This window comes from Lissotriton helveticus, chromosome 4_1 (assembly GCF_964261635.1).
Source record: "Lissotriton helveticus chromosome 4_1, aLisHel1.1, whole genome shotgun sequence".
Lineage (NCBI taxonomy): Eukaryota > Metazoa > Chordata > Amphibia > Caudata > Salamandridae > Lissotriton > Lissotriton helveticus.
In genome coordinates, this window is record NC_136063.1 from 95751335 (window position 1) to 95767536 (window position 16202).

Consider the following 16202-nt stretch of genomic DNA (forward strand, 5'->3'; position numbering starts at 1 on the left):
GACAAATGACGGGAGCGCATAGGGAGCTTTGCAGGGAAATCCAGAACCTCAAGGGGAGCATCTGCGGTCTCGACAATGCTCAGGGCACAGGTGAAGCTGCCTGGGTGGCGTTGCAGAAGGCATGGGCAAAGTACAATGAATCATAATGGAAGCATCCCCAAAAACAGTGGGGAATGTCCCCTGGGCACTGGATCTGAAGTCCTTATGAAAAATTTTCCTTTTTTCATGTGCAATAAAATAAGAATATGTAGTCTTTGAAAGTTTCAAATCTCAGTTTTCAGTTTTATTATTGAATCGAACGAGTTAACTTTACTCGAATTTTTGAATTCATGACATTCATTATTATCCTTATGATTTAAACCATGTTTAGAAATCCCAATGCATTTCAGCAAGGTAGCCTTCGTCTGGGGAAGTTCTGTGAACAAAAATACGGTGTATGTTCAGAGGTCACCATGTGACTTTACTAACAAAATCTAACAACAATTTAAAGGATGAACTTAAAAACGAAAACGGACATGCTGTTATTCCGCTAAAGGCATGTTCTGTGATGTGAACAAAAATCGACAGGTGATTCACATATGAATAAAAGCATATGGTAGAGGTGGACCGAATGTAATACAGTCCATGGTGTTAAGCATTTAGTAAATGTGATAGTGAGAACGTTACTCTTCGCATGCTAGGAAGTAGACGAGCATTGTTGAAAAATGGTATAAGGTAATCCGTACGTGCTTACCTAAGTGTGGTAATTTCATGCGGGTGATATTAGTAGACAGCTTTCATGTTCGCTGAACGCGTAGTGTCGGAAATCGTTCAAAGGGTGTGGTTTAACATCGCGCGAGTGTTAGTTCCCGGATGACGTGAGTGCTGATTAGTTGGATGACGCTTAGCATGCTGGTACATGTATGCATAAAAGATGTGTTATATGAATTAACCAAACAATCAGGTTCTATAAACATGAATGTATCACAAATAACATGTAAATTCAGTCCGGTCGTTAAGATCATGTGGCTTCAATGAGTTTAACAAAAAAATCCAATAGTTCTCTCGTTTTAGTAGGAAGCTGTGATTGTCTCTTCCCTCAATTCTCTCAATGTTTTCCAACACACAACATTTCATCTGGCTGATATTGTGGTTAGCTTCTATAAAATGTTAAGCCACTGTAGACTTGATGGCTTTTGTCCTTATGTTTGATTTATGTTCGTTCAGTCTTATTTTGACTTTCCTCTCCGTCTGTCCCATATAAATTTTTCCACAAGGACATTTTAGCATATATATGACATTGCTGGTGTCGCATGTAGCTGTGGCTCTTACGGAAATTTTGTGACCTTTCATTGGATGGTTAATACTGGTACCTTTTAAAACGCTATTGCAATGATTGCAGTTCAAACATGGTTGCGTACCCTTATATTTTTTCTCTGTTAAATTTTTCTGCTGCAATAGTTCACCCAAATTTTGACTTCTGGTGTAGGCAAAAATGGGCTCAGTGTCAAATATGTGATTGAAATCTTGTTCAGTTTGGAGTATTTGCCAGTGTTTTTTGACGATCTGTTTGTATGCTTTGCTTGATGTAGAATATTTTGACACCACTGTTATTATTTCTCTCTCTGGTTTCTTTTGTGTTGATAGTAATTCCTGTCTTGATTTTTGTAAACATCGTTCACGTGCATGCTGTAGTACCTGATCTGGTTACCCTCGTTGTTGGAATCTTTCAGACATATCTTCGAGTTGTTCTTTAGTTCTGATGTGATTTGAAACAATCCCTTTAACTCTTACCATTTGACTGTAAGGTAAATGTTCTTTAAGTGGTTGCGGGTGAAAACTCGAATAATGTAATGTGTTGATCCTATTGTTATCTTTTCTGAACAAGTCTGTTTCAAAGCCTGTTGAAGTCTTGATATTTGTCTCTGTTTGTATTTCATGAGTGAATTGAATTCTTGTGTCAATGGAGTTGAGTTTCTGTATTTCTTGTGTGAGATGTGCTTCAGATCCTTGCCAAAGGATAAAGATGTCATCGATGAATCTGACGAATAATTTGAGGTGATCGGTCCATGGTTGTGATGAAAGGATGTGGTCTTCTTCAAACCGATTCATAAAGATATTGGCGTAGGCCGGCGCGGCACAATTTCCCATTGACGTGCCGGTCAACTGTTGAAACCATTTATCATTCCACTTAAAATGGCTGTACATCAGGGTGTATTCCATTAGTTCCATCAGAAAGATTTTCAGGTCATCTTCGATTTCTGTATGGATTAATGCGTGTTCAATGGCTTCTATCCCTAGTTGGTGGGGGGAAAGAAGTGTAGAGTGAGTTTACATCTATCGTACATAGAAGAGTCTCCTCAGGATTCTGTAGGGAGATCTGATTTAATTTGCATAAAAAATCAGTTGTGTCCTTGATGTAGGATTTCATGGTTGAAACACTGGGCTGTAGATATCGGTCCAACAGTTTTCCTATGGGTTTGTGTAAACTTCCATTGGTGGAAACAATCGGTCTGCATGGTGGACGAATTGGATTCTTGTGAATCTTAGGTACCATAAAAAATGATGGACTTTTAGGGTTGTTTTGTATGAGATATTTTTTGGTTTTCTCACTTATGATGCAATTGTCATAGGCTCTTTGTGTAATTGCTTGTAGAATAGCACAGCAAAAAGAACAGTTTTCCCTCAACGCCCACAGTAATTCAATATAGATATATATCCAATTTTTAATATAATATTGGTGACAAATACACAGTAGTCTTGTACATTTTCTTCACAAAGTGTTAGATTTTTATTTTCAATTTATCATTTTTTTTTAATATCATTTTGGTCAATATAAAAAATAAAAAATATATATATATAAAAAAATATATAAAAAATAATAATAATAATAAAAAAATAAAAAAAATGATAAATTGAAAATAAAAATCTAACACTTTGTGAAGAAAATGTACAAGACTACTGTGTATTTGTCATTTTTTTTTTAATATCATTTCGGTCAATATAAAAAATTAAAAAATTAAAAAATATATATATAAAAAAATATATAAAAAATAATAATAATAAAAAAATTAAAAAAATGATAAATTGAAAATAAAAATCTAACACTTTGTGAAGAAAATGTACAAGACTACTGTGTATTTGTCACCAATATTATATTAAAAATTGGATATATATCTATATTGAATTACTGAGGGCGTTGAGGGAAAACTGTTCTTTTTGCTGTGCTTCTTTACTCCCCTCCTTTCCCTGGCCGTATTTAACTTTGAGGGGGCCCCATCGTACTTGCTTATTGCTTGTAGAATATCCATGTATTGTCCCGTGGGGTTACCTGGTAGTTTCATGTAGGTAGTTTGATCCATGAGATGTAAGAGTACTTGTTCATTGTAATACCTGGTATTGAGAACAACTAGTGCTCCTCCCTTATCTGCCTAAACACATATAATGTCTTCATTGGAAGATATTGATTTGATTATGCCTCGTTCTTTTGCTGTCAAGTTGTTGTGTTTAGGCCTTTTTTTACTGTCGAGTTTCAATAGATCCTTTTTAAACAAAGATTCAAACATATTTGACATTGAGCCCATTTTCGCCTACACCAGAAGTCAAAATTTGGGTGAACTATTGCAGCACAAAAATTTTACCAAGAAAACATATAAGGGTACGCAACCATATTTGAACTGCAATCATGCAATAGCGTTATAAAAGGTACCAGTATTAACCATCCAATGAAAGGTCACAAAATTTCCGTAAGAGCCACAGCTACATGCGACACCAGCAATGTCATATATATGCTAAAATGTCCTTGTGGGAAAATGTATATAGGACAGACGGAGAGGAAAGTCAAAATAAGACTGAACGAACATAAATCAAACATAGGGACAAAAGCCATCAAGTCTACAGTGGCTCAACATTTTATAGAAGCTAACCACAATATCAGCCAGATGAAATTTTGTGTGTTGGAAAACATTGAGAGAATTGAGGGAAGAGACAATCACAGCTTCTTACTAAAACGAGAGAACTATTGGATTTTTTTGTTAAACTCGTTGAAGCCACATGTCTTAACGACCGGACTGAATTTACATGTTATTTGTGATACATTTATGTTTATAGAACCTGATTGTTTGGTTAATTCATATAACACATCTTTTATGCATACATGTACCAGCATGCTAAGCGTCATCCAACTAATCAGCACTCACGTCATCCGGGAACTAACACTCGCGCGATGTTAAACCACACCCTTTGAACGATTTCCGACACTACGCGTTCAGCGAACATGAAAGCTGTCTACTAATATCTCCCGCATGAAATTACCACACTTAGGTAAGCGCGTACGGATTACCTTATACCATTTTTCAACAATGCTAGTCTACTTCCTAGCATGCGTAGAGTAACGTTCTCACTATCACATTTACTAAATGCTTAACACCATGGACTGTATTACATTCGGTCCACGTCTACCATATGCTTTTTTTCATATGTGAATCACCTGTCGATTTTTGTTCACATCACAGAACATGCCTTTAGCGGAATGGCAGCATGTCCGTTTTTGTTTTTAAGTTCATCCTTTAAATTGTTGTTAGATTTTGTTAGTAAAGTCACATGGTGACCTCTGAACTTACACCGTATTTTTGTTCACAGAACTTCCCCAGACGAAGGCTACCTTGCCGAAATGCATTGGGATTTCTAAACATGGTTTAAATCATAAGGATAATAATGAATGTCATGAATTCAAAAATTCGAGTAAAGTTAACTCATTCGATTCAATAATAAAACTGAAAACTGAGATTTGAAACTTTCAAAGACTACATATTCTCATTTTATTGTACATGAAATAAGGAAACCTTTTCATAAGGACTTCAGATCCAGTGCCCAGGGGACATTCCCCACTGTTTTTGGGGATGCTTCCATTATGATTTATTTTACGACACTCACTATCGGAGAGTGATACCCGGGAGCACGGCACAACGTTAAACAACTTTAATAGAAATAGTAGTGCGCCAACATCCTACCTTTAGAATTATTTCTTCTTTTTTCCGAAATACATTGGCAGCACACCCAATAAACAATGGAATACGAACAAATCTTTAACCTTACTGAAACCAGGGCAGAAACTTTTGCTTATGGAAATGATGAAGCAACAAGAATTTACGCCTTAATAAATGAAGAGGTCACAGAATTTACTACAAATAGAACAAAAGAACAAAACATTTGTCAACTTCTATTCATATCGAAAAAATAGATAAATCAACTCATGCATGCCAGTACTATGATCAAGTACCACAAAGCTCAACGAATTCCTAGAGGCCTCAGGATACCCCTCAAACCATCGTTATGCAAGAACATACAAAAATTCAAAGACAGATGGTTCACCACCTTAAATAAATGCTCGCTCGATTTTATTTTATTAATCATCGAGGAACTGTCATCAATCTTAGAGGATCTAACCAAAGAAATATCTAATGTCAAATCAGAACTCGAAAAGTGTGCCACACCGGAAGAACTCACTCAAATGTTGGAAGACATGAACATACAATTAGCTAAACACGCAGCGGAAGTCAACAAACGGAAACTTCGTAAACTACGGCGAGACACCATTGACTACAAAATGGGCGAGGTCTATACATGGGCGGATATATATGCTAAACGACGCCAAAATAAGCCCTAGATCACTATCTGATGACGAGGTGTCAGTGTTCGAAGTATAGGGCTGTTTTTGGGGATGCTTCCATTATGATTTATTTTACGACACTCACTATCGGAGAGTGATACCCGGGAGCACGGCACAACGTTAAACAACTTTAATAGAAATAGTAGTGCGCCAACATCCTACCTTTACAAAGTACAATGAAGCACTGGGACAGCTCCGCTCTTATGACTATAAGGGCTACTTAGATATAGTACAGAGGGAGGAAGGGAGAGCTGGACATCTGTTGGCGCGGTTAATCAGACCCAAACTAGGGGGGTCCCCATCACACAACTGTGTCTAGATAACGGGGAGGTAGTGTATGACCCGAACCCGATCAACAATTCTTTTTTAACGTACTTTGAACACCTCTATGCAGCCCCGATCTCGGCCCCCCGGTCTGCCGTGAGAGAATATCTTGAGTCTTCCCCCCTCCGTGTATTAGAAGAAGAGGCCCAGGAAGAACTGGGGGAACCCATAAATCTTCAGTAAATCAAGCTGCCATACATGCATTGGCGCTTGGTAAGACGCCGGGGTCAGACTGTCTCCTGGCGGAATTTTATCAACGTTTCGCGGATAGGCTAGCGCGGCAACTAGTTAGGTTGTATGCTGACATGTATGAGGCTGGGGCGCTGCCCAACTCTACCCAGACGGCCCTGGTGATCCCCCTCCTGAAAACTAAGAAGCAGGAAGCTGGTGTCAAGGACTACAGACCCCTCTCTATGCTTAACATGGACTTTAAGAAACGTAAGTAAGGTTTTAGCCGGTAGATTAGTTTCGCACATGGCGACACTGATACACCCTAATCAGAATGGGCTCATCCACGCCACACCTCGTTTACTCTATGCAGGCTCTACTCTATTCTCTACCACGTTGAGGCCCCGACCCATCACCAGGCCGTGGTTCTCTCTGTCGACTTGGAAAAAGCGTTCAGCACAGTGGGGTGTTTGAGGTGATGCTGCGAATGGGCCTGGAGGAGGATTGGGTGCGGTGGGTGCGACTATTGTACGCAGCACCTATTGCATGGGTTAGAACAGGCAGAATAATTTCCAGGGAATATAGGGTGTTTCGAGGGATCAGACAGGGGTGCCCCCTTTCCCCCATTGTATTCGCCCTGGCAATCGAGCCCCTTGTGGAGCGACTTCGCCGGGGAGGAGACAGACTCAGATTGGATATCGACAGGCGAACGCACCATGTCTCCCTGTATGGGGACGACTTACTGTTATACTTGTCAGATGCAGTCGTGGGTACCATAGAGACTATGCGTATTCTAGACGAATTTGCGGATATCTCAAGATCATGGGTTAACAAAACTAAGACGTATTTGTTCCCGGTAGCAGGTCCTACGCCCGACTGGATGCCCTGTTGGGGGATATACTATGGACTCAGAACTCATTCATGTACTTGGGCATACATATATTTCACTCCCTTGACGATCTGAAGGAGGGTAACCTGGCCAGAGCGCTACACTCGCCACGTTCATGTGTACACTTCTGGCGCACACTGTAATTGCCCGTCATGGCCCGGATCTCTTTATCCAAAATGGTCATGCTTCCACGCTTATTGAAATCTTTTGTTAACCTTCCGGTCATTATGCCCAGCGGCTGGTTTCATCCTTTGAATTCCGGGTGCCCCAGGGTGTCTCTTAAAACGTTGCAGCGCCCAGTGTCTGAGGGAGGGTTGGGTGTCCCGAATTTTGAATACTATATGTTTGCCGCTCAACTACAATGGCTGGCGTAATGGATAGAGGGGGTGAATGAGGATGGAACATTCTTGTCGCGCCTGGACTCCCATCCTAGTCTCGTGATGGCAAACCTATTGGTACCAAAGACACCTACCCCGTACTGATCTGTGCTGCAGCGCACGGCCTTTCAAACTTGGACGCGATGCCAGGGCGGAGAGCGGCGACTGGCCAAATATTCCCCTATGCACAGCGATCCACAGTCCAAATTCACAAGTAAGCAGCTGGCCCGCTGGATAGAGGGAGGGCTAAATAATGTTGGGGATTGTTTCCGGGACAAATCCCTGCTCCCATTTGATGATGGAGGACCGTGGCCTGCACCCGGGCCAGTTCCTGCGGTATGTGGCTCTGACATGTACGTTTGCGCAGATATGGCACAAAGGGAGGGAAGAACCGGAGACACACTTAGTATTGCATACCTTGTTCACGCTTGGGATGGCGGGGCACCTAGTGAAATGGTTCTACGTGGTCCTGCAAGAGGCGTTGGTGTGCACTCTCAGTAGGCTTAGAGCAAAATGGGATGCAACCGGGGGCAGAGTCCTTACGGACGCAGAGTGGCGAAGGGTCCTGTACTACCCTAAGAGGATCTCTTGTAATACGCGCCTAAAATACATACAATTCAACTACACCTACATGGCTTACAGACGCCTCACTGCCTTAATGTGACCTACGGGGGGGGAAGATACGTCCATGCCCCAGTTGCATGCACTCGGATGCGGACTTCGGACATAGGACTTGGGATTTCCAGGGCCTGCAGCCCTTTTTGGAGGCTGTGCATGGTAAGCTTAAAGACGTGTTGGGCAGGGTGCTACCCTTTACAGTGGAGGCGTGCTTGTTTGGCCTTTTACCCAGGCTGCCAAAGCGAAAGTTGGGAACAGGTTAATAGACCTCCCACTGGGACTAGCTAAATGGTGCATTGCTATGGAATGGAAATCCCCAAGGGGTCCCAAGTTTGAAGCCTGGAACAGGGACATTATCATGTGGGCAGGAGAGGAGGGTCGAGAGCTAAGCTGGAAGGAATCCAAGGGTGTGAGGAAGCACCCAATAGCTGGACAATGGAGGGACGTATTGGTGACATGGGAGAACCCAGAGGGTCATACAGCTAGTGGGTCAGGCTTAGACTCAGGTCAAGGGCCCCATCCCAACAGTACGTGATCCATGAATGCTACTGAAACCTTTACGCCGCATCGGGTGCCTCTTCGAATGGCACTGATTGTGGGGTACTGACCAATGCAACCTTTCGACCATGGTGTGACAGATTAGCATGGGTTGGAGACCCCTCTCCCTGTCTTCCCGACTCCCTCTGGGAGGCAACACTCCAGTGTGCTTCCCCAAACCCCACTCTATGCTAAATTAGATTGGTTCACCCCTCTGCACAGGCTTCTTTATTTCTTTGTTGGCTATGTTGTGCTATTTTTCCTTTGTTTTCCTTTCTCTTTTTTTAAGTAGAATTGTTTTGTTACTAAAGGAAGTGGTACTATAATAAATATGCAGGTTATATTCATACCCAGGACCCGGGTGGAAATTCTCACATGTAACTTATAGTGAACTATAGCTGGTGTAACGTGCTGAGAGTCATGGCTAATCCCTGACAGTGGTAGTGGTAGTCCCTTGACAGACAATGGCATACACATATAGGTTTCACAATTTGTAATCGGGCCTTTGCCCGGGTTTTGTTATACAGCATCAAGCTGCGTATTGCCTCAAGGTGTTATTGCTGCCAATGAGAAACTTGTTTCTACCTGAGATGATGTTTAATATCTATTGTATGGGTTCATCTCTTAAAATGCCAATAAACATGCTTTCAGCAACAAAAAAGAAGGTACAAAGAGTGGTGGAGAATGCCTAAAGGCTTTGATTAAAGAAACCCTGTGGAGAACACCTTATTGAGACAGCATTTAAAAAACTGCATAGGAAGAATGGTGCTGGGGGTGACAAATAGTGTTGAGAGATGGAGGAGAGAGTGAGAGAGAGGAGAGGGTGTACCTGAGAGGAGGTGGGGGAGAATGGAGAGACTACTGGAATATGGAGCTGCACAAGATTATTTGAGCAGGGATGGAGTAGATGCTAGCTTTGTGGGCATAAGGAAACAAGCATTTACAATGCAATGGTCTCGGCTTTGTTAAAGTTAGAGCTATTGGCATTGCAAATGGCATTTTTTTTATTTTTTAAAACAGAAATAAATGGTATCATTTACAATGGCAATAGGTGAGCATTAGAGAGTAGTAGAGTATTAGCGGACACAGAGCCACACACACACACACACAGACAGCGCCACACACAGACAGCGCCACACACAGACAGCGCCACACACAGACAGCGCCACACACAGACAGAGGCACACACAGACAGAGGCACACACAGACAGAGCCACACACAGACAGCACCACACACAGACAGCGCCACACACAGACAGCGCCACACACAGACAGCGCCACACACAGACAGAGCCACACACACACACACAGCTCTCTGTCCAGTAACGCCCTAAGGAAGAGAGGCACGAAAAACCGGATCACATGCAGGGAACAGAGGCATAAACCTAGCGTCCATCACTATTGTCCATTGTTTTATCAACAATTCATTTACGAAAAACCTGAATATTCCAATTCTAAACAGTGCCCATTGTTAGCTGCACCTTGAAGACGATCACTTGTTCGGTTTCACTACCCAAAAGAAAGCAAAATAAAATATACAAATAATGGGTAAAGTGTAATGTTGTCCTGGGCTACCATCTCTAGGCCTGGTGATATTTACAAACTACTCGACCTTTGGCCTTGTGGTTTATGATGTCACCATAAGCCCTGGGTGGCAATAGTGGACAAGATCACACGGTTGCCCTTTATCTGGTCTCTCCCATACGCCGACTTCCTTAAGGAGAGACCTTGCATGCAGGTGTCAATGGTCAACGTCTCCTCTACCCCTGCGGTGATTGTGCTCTAAGCTTTAAACAGGGCCGATTCATGACTTCCTCCGACTTTGCAACGTTGCTTTCATGCTGCCCTCCCGCCCCTGGCAAACATGTTAATTACCCTTTACACATACAAATCTCACCCCCTGGCCAACCAAACGTCTTTGTGATCAGTAATGAATCGCCCCAGCCCCCTCCTTGGAATTCGTGCCCCTCCCCGTGCAGGCACATGTAAATGTTTTTTGTCTATGGAGCTCGCGCCCATGAATGAATCGCCCCCACCCCCAAAGTAAAAGTCTTGTCTCCCTCGGGCTTGAGAGGTGCATCTTCTCCCTGGTGAAGAACTGCAGTCCGAAATCACATCCCAGTACACAATGAAAGTGAGATTAAACACAGATAACACTGGCCATTGCTGTAGCGCCCACCGCCCTCTTGGCGCTTGAATAATGCTCGTCCACTGGCCTTTCAGTGATCTCAGAAGGATGAAAGCCGAGGTCGGTTTTGAGGGGGTCGAACCCACAGCATCTCGGCAGCAGGCGCTTTAACCCACCGAACTATCTCCAAGCTCCACGGGTTGCCAGTATGGCTCCCGTGAGACCATGGGGCGGGCTTCGGAAAACCAGGGGCTCGCGGCTGCAAGCCACCACTTCGAGGCGCGTTCCCCTGTGTGAAACCGATCCGCAGCTTTGAGGACGCGAATAACAATAAATACTGTTTTCAGCTGTTCGTCCCCGTCATTTGCCTTTGGTACACACAGCGTCTGATCACTTTTTTTCACTTTGTGTAATCACCATGGGCGCCTGCATTTGTAAATGTGATCTAGATTGAGACATGTTGTCTAGAACGCGTAAGTTTGTTCAGCTTTTTGTTTACGTTTACCTACATTCAATGTCATTGGACCGGCTGGTTAAATCGCGTCTCTCCGTATCCAGCACTAGTTCATTCTAGCGCTTCGATGACCGTTGTAAACAGCGCCACGGTGCCTCGCAAGGTGGAGGGCACCACTGAGAGAGGGGGCGTCCTGCACGGATCCAGGACAGACAGAGGGGCGGCACCGGCCCTTCCAATGAAGCAATCGCGAGGAAGGTGTTTGGCATCGAAAACTTTCATTCTGGGATTGTGTGTTTAAGAACGATTTGAGCGGATGTCGTTTTGTATGGCTAAACTTTTTGGGTTTCGCCTGCCGAAGGCTGCGCTCTGCGCAGCTCTTCAGCGCAGGTGAAATCCTATGTCGTCAATAAGGACTCCTGGAACGTCCCCCGGCTCTCATTGGCTAGCTCCATAAATGGAGGCTAGCCATTGAGTGCCGGATCTGTCCATCAAGGCTGGACCAGATTCGGGGGCGTTCCGGAGATTTTTTCCCAGGGCGGAGTTACGTTTTTTCCCGTTCCCTCCCCTTTCACTGAAAGTGAATTCAGATGCGCTGTCCTCTCCCGCCCCCTCCCGCCGTCCGTCCCGCTCCCTCCCTGTGCCTTTCCGCCCCCCTCGCTGTCCTGTGCACGTTTCCGGCCGTCCGTGTCCTCTCCCGCCCCCTCCCTGTGCCTTTCCGCCCCCCCTCGCTGTCCTGTGCATGTTTCCGGCCGTCCGTGTCCTCTCCCGCCCCCTCCCTGTGCCTTTCCGCCCCCCCTCGCTGTCCTGTGCATGTTTCCGGCCGTCCGTGTCCTCTCCCGCCCCCTCCCTGTGCCTTTCCGCCCCCCCTCGCTGTCCTGTGCATGTTTCCGGCCGTCCGTGTCCTCTCCCGCCCCCCTGCCGCCTAAGCTGTTCCACGACGCGATCAGGTAAGCAGCATTTAATTTTTATTAGAAATGCTTTCACTTTGTAAGTTTACCTGTCGGGCGGACTGTTATGTTATTTTTGTGGGGGGGGGTGAATACATTGCTTTGAATCTGTATTTTAAATTGCTTTTTTGACGAAAGCGCTATTGATGTTATGTTCTGGGTGTGGTGCGCTTCTCCGGTAAGCTGTTCCACGACGTGATCAGGTAAGCAGCATTTAATTTTTATTAGAAATGCTCTCTCTTTGTAAGTTTACCTGTCGGGCGGACTGTTATGTTAGTTTTGTGGGGGGGGGTGGGTACATTTCTTTGAATCTGTATTTTACATTGCTTTTTTGACGAAAGCGCTATTGATGTTATGTTCTGGGTGTGGCGCACTTCTCCGGTAAGCTGTTCCACGACGTGATCAGGTAAGCAGCATTTAATTTTTATTAGAAATGCTCTCTCTTTGTAAGTTTACCTGTCGGGCGGACTGTTATGTTATTTTTGTGGGGGTGGGGGTACATTTATTGGAATCTGAATTTTAAATTGCTTTTCTGACGAAAGCGCTATTGTTGTTATGTTCTGGGTGGGGCGCGTTCTCCGGTAAGCTGTTCCACGACGTGATCAGGTAAGCAGCATTTAATTTTTATTAGAAATGCTCTCTCTTTGTAAGTTTACCTGTCGGGCGGACTGTTATGTTATTTTTGTGGGGGGGGTGGGTACATTGCTTTGAATCTGTATTTTAAATTGCTTTTTTGACAAAAGCGCTATTGTTGTTATGTTCTGGGTGGGGCGCGTTCTCCGGTAAGCTGTTCCACGACGTGATCAGGTAAGCAGCATTTAATTTTTATTAGAAATGCTCTCTCTTTGTAAGTTTACCTGTCGGGCGGACTGTTATGTTATTTTTGTGGGGGGGGTGGGTACATTTCTTTGAATCTGTATTTTAAATTGCTTTTTTGACGAAAGCGCTATTGATGTTATGTTCTGGGTGTGGCGCACTTCTCCGGTAAGCTGTTCCACGACGTGATCAGGTAAGCAGCATTTAATTTTTATTAGAAATGCTTTCACTTTGTAAGTTTACCTGTCGGGCGGACTGTTATGTTATTTTTGTGGGGGGGGGTACATTTCTTGGAATCTGTATTTTAAATTGCTTTTTTGACGAAAGCGCTATTGCTGTTACGTTGTAGGTGGGGTGCGCTTCTCCGGTAAGCTGTTCCACGACGTGATCAGGTAAGCAGCATTTAATTTTTATTAGAAATGCTTTCACTTTGTAAGTTTACCTGTCGGGCGGGCTGTTATGTTATTTTTGTGGGGGGGGGTACATTTCTTTGAATCTGTATTTTAAATTGCTTTTTTGACGAAAGCGCTATTACTGTTATGTTCTGGGTGTGGCGCGCTTCTCCGGTAAGCTGTTCCACGACGTGATCAGGTAAGCAGCATTTAATTTTTATTAGAAATGCTCTCTCTTTGTAAGTTTACCTGTCGGGCGGACTGTTATGTTATTTTTGTGGGGGGGGGTGGGTACATTGCTTTGAATCTGTATTTTAAATTGCTTTTTTGACGAAAGCGCTATTGATGTTATGTTCTGGGTGTGGCGCGCTTCTCCGGTGAGCTGTTGCACGACGTGATCAGGTAAGCAGCATTTAATTTTTATTAGAAATGCTCTCTCTTTGTAAGTTTACCTGTCGGGCGGACTGTTATGTTATTTTTGTGGGGGGGTGGGTACATTGCTTTGAATCTGTATTTTAAATTGCTTTTTTGACGAAAGCGCTATTGCTGTTATGTTCTGGGTGTGGCGCACTTCTCCGGTAAGCTGTTCCACGACGTGATCAGGTAAGCAGCATTTAATTTTTATTAGAAATGCTCTCTCTTTGTAAGTTTACCTGTCGGGCGGACTGTTATGTTATTTTTGTGGGGGGGGTGGGTACATTTCTTTGAATCTGTATTTTAAATTGCTTTTTTGACGAAAGCGCTATTGATGTTATGTTCTGGGTGTGGCGCGCTTCTCCGGTAAGCTGTTCCACGACGTGATCAGGTAAGCAGCATTTAATTTTTATTAGAAATGCTTTCACTTTGTAAGTTTACCTGTCGGGCGGACTGTTATGTTATTTTTGTGGGGGGGGGGTACATTTCTTTGAATCTGTATTTTAAATTGCTTTTTTGACGAAAGCGCTATTGCTGTTACGTTGTAGGTGGGGTGCGCTTCTCCGGTAAGCTGTTCCACGACGTGATCAGGTAAGCAGCATTTAATTTTTATTTGAAATGCTCTCTTTGTAAGTTTACCTGTCGGGCGGACTGTTATGTTATTTTTGTGGGGGGGGGGTGGGTACATTGCTTTGAATCTGTATTTTAAATTGCTTTTTTGACGAAAGCGCTATTGCTGTTATGTTCTGGGTGTGGCGCGCTTCTCCGGTAAGCTGTTCCACGACGTGATCAGGTAAGCAGCATTTAATTTTTATTAGAAATGCTCTCTCTTTGTAAGTTTACCTGTCGGGCGGACTGTTATGTTATTTTTGTGGGGGGGGGGGTACATTTCTTTGAATCTGTATTTTAAATTGCTTTTTTGACGAAAGCGCTATTGCTGTTACGTTGTAGGTGGGGTGCGCTTCTCCGGTAAGCTGTTCCACGACGTGATCAGGTAAGCAGCATTTAATTTTTATTAGAAATGCTCTCTCTTTGTAAGTTTACCTGTCGGGCGGACTGTTATGTTATTTTTGTGGGGGGGGGGTGGGTACATTGCTTTGAATCTGTATTTTAAATTGCTTTTTTGACGAAAGCGCTATTGATGTTATGTTCTGGGTGTGCCGCGCTTCTCCGGTAAGCTGTTCCATGACGTGATCAGGTAAGCAGCATTTAATTTTTATTAGAAATGCTTTCACTTTGTAAGTTTACCTGTCGGGCGGACTGTTATGTTATTTTTGTGGGGGGGGGGTACATTTCTTTGAATCTGTATTTTAAATTGCTTTTTGGACGAAAGTGCTCTTGATGTTATGTTCTGGGTGTGGCGCGGTTCTCCGGTAAGCTGTTCCACGACACGATCACGTAAGCAGCATTTTAGTTGTAAATGTCTTTTCACTTTGTAAGTTTACGTATTTTCCCGTTTTAGCTCTTAATGTATTTTTTCTGTTTCCTTTGTATGTTCGGCGGTGTCATGTGAGCTGTTATCAGGTAAGGAGCATTTTTATTAGAAATGTGCTTTCACTTTGTAAGTTTACCTGTCGGGCGAGCTGTTATGTTATTTTTGTGGGGGGGGGCGTACATTTATTTGAATCGGTTTTTTAAATTGCTTTTTTGACGAAAGTGCTTTTGATGTTACGTTCTGGGTGGGGCGCGCTTCTCCGGTAAGCTGTTCCACGACGCGATCAGGTAAGCAGCATTTCATTTTGTTTACAAATGTGCTTTTAGTTTGTAAGATTAGGGAGTGCAGAGTAACTGCAAAAAAAAATAAGGGCAATGTAAATGACAATGCCATTTACTTATCTGTTTTAAAAACAAAAACAGATAAACAAAATTTAGGCATATACAATGCCAATAACTCAAAATTTTCCAAAGGCGAAACCATTGCATTGTAAATGCTTGTTTTTGATTTTTTTGCTGTATGTAGTGTTTTTGGGAAAACCACTGAACAAACTATCACCTTTTTCTTTGCACTGCACGTCCCCCCTTCCTCCTTAACAATCAACATGATAGAAGCAGTTTACGTGGTGAATGGGGTTCAAGGTGGGAAGATTTGCACATCAAGGCGCCTGTTGCTGCTGTGTGCAACATTCAGCTTAGTCGGACATTCTTACTGGGCTGGCTTTGTCCCCGAGTTTGAATTGGGCACTGTGTGAATTCCAGATGCCCCAGTGCTGTATGGCCGTCCCCTGAGAATGAGTTACGATGCGAAACAATGTCTGACGCTCGCTTAAATCCATCTAGACTGCACTCAAGCCAACATCCATCAAAAGGGACATTTTAATTTAAAATAAACACAAGCCTTACTGCACCACTGTCCCTTATGGGTACAATTAAACGTACAAAAGATATACAATAAAAACAATTACTTTTTATCATTCACAAAGTCATGCAATTGATAGCACACAAAAAACATCTATTCGTGCTTTTTACTCAGGTACTTTTAGTCCAG